Raw genomic sequence first — 6,066 nt, 5'->3', positions numbered from 1 at the left:
TAGCCTGGCCTGGGTCACAGCCCCCTCCACAAGAGCCCCCCGGGGGAGTTGGGCAAGGCTACCCTGGAAATCTTCCATTCCCTTTCCCCAGCTTCCGTCTCCTCTGGGGCCTCCCCTCTGCCTGGCAGCTGGTATTGGCAGCACTAAGGGAGGGGCCCTTCTGCTGCCCACTCACAGCTGGCTGGGCCAAGACCTGCTATCCTGGGGGCAATCATTCTCCTCTCCCTCCCTCCCCAATTCCTTCTTGGATTTGCCCTTTTCTCTCCATTCCCTCCCACACCACCCCCCCCCATCTTCTTACCACTCATTACTTCCCCACTTTCATTCTTTTATTTCAGAAAAAAAAAAACCGAAAAACCGAAGTTTAAAGCTGCCGAAGCTGGATCACCTCCCCCCGACCCACTTCCACGTGTGGTCACAGTCTGTGTTGGCAGGATCACAAGGAAAGGAATCGAAAACTGTGAAGGGGTTCAAGGGAGGGGGCAAACCTTGCTCTAGGGGGGAGGAAACACAATGCCTCTCTCTCTCGCCTTCCCCTACTCTGTGCAAAGGGGTTGGCAGGGGAGGGTCCGACACACAGCTAAGGCGTCACCTGGAGTGATCACCAAGTGTCAGAGCTGGAAACAACCGTAATGATGATTTTACAAATGGGGAAACAGAGGCTGGAGAGGGGAAGTGGCTTGGTCAGTGTCATGAGGGCTGTTGGTGGCAGATTCAAACCTGTCATCCCACAGTGGGTGGGTCTGAGGTGGCACCTGTGCCCTCTAGCCTCTCACTGTGAGCAGGTCAGTCAGTGGGAGCAGATCCCTTGGGCTTCCAAGTCTTCTGAGCCACATCTAGAAGGCAGAGGACCACCCTTGCCAGACACCAGCATCTGGGCATCTGGAGAGGGTGGGATGGCAGAGTGGCTTCAGAGTGGGGGTCCTGCCCGCCCACTTCCAGGCAGCTGCCTCTCCAGCTTCCTCCTCAAGGCCTGTGGGGGCCCGCTATTCCAGCTGGCAGCCACACCCACCAAACATTTGGCTGGGCTGGACTGGGCTTGACTAGGGGGTGGGTCCTCCTGGGTCCTAAGAAGCTAGCATTGGTGTGCCCATGAACAAAATGGAAGGGATTGGCCTCAAAGGGTGTGCCCCAGTGCCTCCCTCCTCCCCTTGTGTCCAATGGCAACAGCTGTTTCCCCCTACCTCTGGATCTCTCCCCATTTGGCCTCTCACTGTGAGGCCCTGCATCTGGGTGTCCTTTGTTTCATGTTTTCATTCTCTTGCTTTGGGATTCTCCTCCTCTTGATTCATTCTCTCTCTCTTTCTCTGTGCCTCTGTTCTCCTTCTGAGATGCAGTGGGAGGGGAGGAGCTTTGGCGCTTTCCCAGGATGGGCAAAGGCCAACCGGAGAAGAGTGGAAGACGGAAGGGTGTCAGAGTTGGGTTGGGGGCAGAGGTGACTGTGGTTGCTCTGGATAATGCAACTACCCGGAAATGTCAAATTTGGGGTTTCTTTCTGCTTTCAGTCCGCTGGTTTGGGCTCTGCTATTTCCCACCACAAAGCAAAGCAGGCTGGTGGTTTTAGGGGCCCAGATGACAGAGGAGAAAACTGAGGCATAGAGGGTGGGGTTCAGAAAGATCAAAGCCTGCCTACCGTTTGGATGAGCTGGGGTCCCAGGCTGCTGCCCCTAATTGCCCCTTATCACCAACTCCAGGTCACAGCATTACATGGGGAAGGATTTAAACAAAAATTCTCATAGGAATACATTCCCCAAAAGAAGACTGGCCATAATTTGATAGGAATCAGAATAATCCCTAGCCGAGCCAGTAGTTCACACGCTCTGCCTGTATCCTGAACTGAACCGTGGCACACTCGTGTGCAAACCTGGTTGAACTCTTCAACTCAGTTGATCTTTGTGACAACCTTGAAGGTAGGCAGGGCCAGAGCCCTCCCCTTTGATTAGTCCAGGACAGAGTCCCATCCACGGCAGTCTGGCCAGTGAGTGCATAGCTGGCACTGGGATCCAAGTTGCTCGGCTCTGTGGGCACTGTCCCTATACAACCCTTTAAAACTTTCCCTACCCTGAGCACACGCCGTAGTCTTCACTCTAGCCCATGGTTTTTTGTTTTGTTTTGGCCATGCAGTATGAGGGATCTTAGTTCCCCCACCAGTGATCGGACTTGCACCCCCTGCATTGGAAGCACAGAGTCTTAACCACTGGACCCCCAGGGAAGTCCCACCAGCCCATGGTTGTTTTGTGACATCAAGCGTGGCACGTCCATCCCTGTGCTGGTCCCTGCCCTGTGTTGATGTCCTGAGCAGTCCCGAGTCAGGTCTGGCTCCCCATTCTTATACGGATGTGGGTTCGAGTCACATAGGAAGGGAACAATGATCCCAAGTTCTCTTTCTGGTCCTTGGAGACAGGTTAGCCGTGAAGAGGGCCCTGCTGATGCCCCTACCTTAAGGTCGCCTTGACCTAACTGTCCCCGGGGGCAGGGGGAGATGGTACAGAGATGCCTTTGTCTCCTCTGCTCCAGGTCTCTTCTTCAAGGAGAGTTCCTGTTGTGCAGGAGCCAGAGGGGAGGTGGGGGGTGAAGAGTCTTCCCAGGAAAGCTGGAGGCCTTCCAGGAAGTATCTCCGTGCCCCAGCATAGCAGGCACAGCAGAAGCCGAAGTCCATGGGCTCTTAAGCATCCCGTTTCACCCCCATGGTGCCTCTGCAGGGGGCTGTCCACCTCCACTCCAGCCCCTACCTTTAAGGCTCCTGGAAGTGGGGGAGCCACAGGTTCATGCTCAGACTGCACCCCTGAGACCAGTGTCTCTTCCTCTCCCAGAATTTCCACACTCGGGTACCCCACTGTGAAAATGCTGCCCATGCCTGTCCCTGAAGACAGAGTGGTACCTAAGGAGGGGGCACACGCGCCGTGAGAAATTCGGTGTGAGTTAGGGGAAGGAAAGGAACTTCTGGGTCCGCGCTTCCTGCCCCTGCCCCTGCCCCGTGTCCTCTACCATTCTTCAGGGAAGTCAACTTACAGTGAAGTCACCAAGGGAACACGAGGCCTTCCAGCCTCAGGCATAGTGACTGTCCTCTGTTTCTGGGAATGGGGTGAGGGGAGGGTGACCCAGTGGGTGGGAGGGGGGAAGTCAGCCTTCCTTTGCCCAGCTGCCCCATCCACCTGATTTGGGAGAGAAGCTCACAGGGCAGGGAGAGCAGGGGGGTGCAACATTTGGGCTGAGCACACATGTCCTAGGCCAGAGAGGAGCCCACCCTCCTCGCAGCGGGGGTAGGGCTGAGAGGCTGGCGGGTGAGAGGAGAGGTGGGCCACGGGCACTGAGATGGGCAGCTGATGGGCCTGGTGACTGTCCTGAGCAGCCCCAGGTCAGGTCTGGCTCCCCATCCTTAAGCCCACTGATTACCAGTCCCCTCTTCCGCTGAGCTAGTTTCTCCTCCTTCTAGCCCAACAAGAAATCTTTTGTGTCTCAGCCAGCCCAGTGTGGACCTCAAGCCCTCAGGGCGGTACACGAGAGAGGGCTGTGCATCTCCTTCTCTGCCACCTCCCCACCACTTTGCCTGTCCTTTTTGTTATGACCCGAGGAGGTTCCTTTCTCTCCAGCTCTGTTTTCCATTGTTCTTGACTTATGGCTGGCACCAACCCACTGATGCCTTCCCTGTCTGCTCCCAGCCTCCGAAATCGGCTCCCCAGAGCCAGGAGCCAGTGTGGGTATAAAGTCCAAATGAAGGGTGGTCCAGCGCTCCATCCCCTCCTCACTGGCCTGGTCTTCATTTGCTGCTAGAATGGACCCCAAGCACCCGTGTCCCCTTCGCTCCAGGCTTCAGCCGTGCAGTTCCCCCAGTGCACTGGCCTCTCAACTCCAATGCATCTACCTAGAATGTCATTCCTCCCTTTCCTGCCTGGGGACGTCCTCTTCATCTTCCATACAGTCCGTGTGGCAGAGAGGAAAACACAAAGACTTTGGACCTTCGACACTCAACAGGAAGGCAGAGACGGCAGAATGGAAGTTTGTCACAGTCAGTGATTCGGGATGGGGAAGGGGGGTGTCTGTCGGTGCCAGGGCTTGATTCTGCCAGAACGTGGGCAGCAAAAAAAAAAAAAAAAGAGCTGAGTTAGATCTGCTTCCAAATCCCAACTTTGCCAACTTAGCAATCGGGTGACCTGAAACCACTTTCCTTCTTTGTAAAGCAAACCCGGCTCTGCTGTGTGACTCCAGGCACATGAGTCTGCCTCTCTGAGCTGAGCGGCCTCTTTCGTAAAAGGAGGACAGCAAGGCTTACCTGCCAGAATTGCTATGAAGACTCACTCACAGAGCCGAGCACATAGCAAGTAGGTGCTCAGGGACTTTAGCCAGGTATTTTCTCCTCAGCACCCTTGAGCCCCTCAATCCTGTATTGCAAACCTGTGCTTTCTGTCTTAATATTTATGTATTTGGCTGTGTGGGGTCTTAGTTGCAGCATACAGGATCTTTAGCTGAGGCATGCAGACTCTTAGTTGTGGCAGGTGGCATCTAGTTCCCTGACCAGGGATTGAACCCGGGCCCCTTGCATTGGGAGCACAGAGTCTTAGCCACTGGACCATCAGGGAAGTCTCCAGAAGCCTCTTCTTAAGGCCTGAACTAGTTGCCTAAAGGGCTGTGTCTTACTGCTTGACTTTTAATCTGTGCAAGAGTGTGAGTTGCTCCGTCGTGTCCAACTCTGTGGCCCGATGGACTATAGCCCACCAGGCTCCTCTGTCCATGGGATTCTCCAGGCAAGAATACTAGAGGGAGTAGCCATTCCCTCTTCAGGGGATCTTCCCAACCCAGGGATTGAACCCCGGTCTCTTGCATTGCAGGCAGATTCTATACCGTCTGAGCCACCAGAGAAGCTGGTGTTTCAGAAATATGTGCTGGATTAATAAAGGTCCCTGTCGTAGCATAGGGCTTCCTCAAGCTCTGATCCCTTTCTCTAGGGCAGTCCCCCGCTTCCCGTTTATTAAGCCCACTGATTACCAGTTCCCTCTTCCCGCTGAGCTAGTTTCTCCTCCTTCTGCTGCTGCTAAGTCACCTCAGTCGTGTTCGACTCTGTGTGATCCCATAGACAGCAGCCCACCAGGCTCCTCTGTCCCTGGGATTCTCCAGGCAAGAATACTGGAGTGGGTTGCCATTTCCTTCTCCTCCTTCTAGCCCAACAAGAAATCTCCTGTGTCTCAGCCAGCCCAGTATGGACCTCGAGCCCTCAGGGCAGTACACGAGAGAGGGCTGTGCATCCGCTTCTCCGCCACCTCCCCACCACTTTGCCTGTCCTTTTTGTCATGACCCAAGGAGGTTCTTGGTTCACAGCATCCCGAAGGCTCTCTCCTCTGCTGCCTTGGCTTCTGCCTGCTCTGGTCTTACTGATCTGCTTTCCCCCTCACAGCAACAGTAGCCTCATCTTTGCCCCGTGCTGGGCTGTCTTTCGAGTTCTTAATCCACCTGCCAAGCCAGCAAATTACCTGGCTGGAATGGCCCTCTGCACCTTCTTCTGTGTCAGCCTCACCCTCTCTGGATGATAGCACTGCCCCAGGACTCTGCATGGAAAGGGCATGATGACCCTGTCCCAGGAGGAGGTGGGGGCCCCTAGGGCTTTCTAGAGAGCCATCTCTTTAACTCTGGCTAGAAGGGAGCCTAGACAGGTGAGGCAAACAGGAGCAAGACAGGGAGCGTGTAAGAATCTCGAGGTGGCAAGGTCTGCATGGACCCACACATCCATTGGCCACATCCCACATACTGACTACTGCTTCCCCTGCCAGCTCCCTCTTGGCCCCACAGGCTGACTGGGGTTGAGCTGTGGTTGGGGGTGGGGGTGGGGAGATAATACTCATGTATCAAGCTAGGCAGGATGCTTTCACAAACCCTATCTCTCTACTTTTTTCTTTTAAAAATGTTCAACTTCCCCATATTTAAATAGGTAGCACAGGACATGATACAAAAACTCAGAAGACTTAAAAGGATAAATGGTGAAAAGTTAGGGCTTCCCAGGTGGTGCAGTGGTAAGGAATCCACCTGCCAACGCAGGAGACACAAGAGGCGCAGTTTCAGTCCCTGGATCAG

General features: G+C 54.7%; 1 non-coding gene across 1 annotated transcript; it reads right to left on the bottom strand.

The window, feature by feature from the left end:
- Positions 1–4,507: 4,507 nt before the first annotated feature.
- TRNAG-CCC (transfer RNA glycine (anticodon CCC)) lies at positions 4,508–4,580 on the bottom strand. Its single transcript has one exon. It is a non-coding gene; the product is annotated as a tRNA-Gly (tRNA).
- Between the last annotated feature and the right edge of the window lie 1,486 nt (positions 4,581–6,066).

Source organism: Ovis canadensis, chromosome 11, assembly GCF_042477335.2.
Source record: "Ovis canadensis isolate MfBH-ARS-UI-01 breed Bighorn chromosome 11, ARS-UI_OviCan_v2, whole genome shotgun sequence".
NCBI classification, from domain to species: domain Eukaryota; kingdom Metazoa; phylum Chordata; class Mammalia; order Artiodactyla; family Bovidae; genus Ovis; species Ovis canadensis.
Note: the sequence above shows the minus strand (reverse complement) of the source record. Positions and strands in the feature narration are given on the sequence as shown.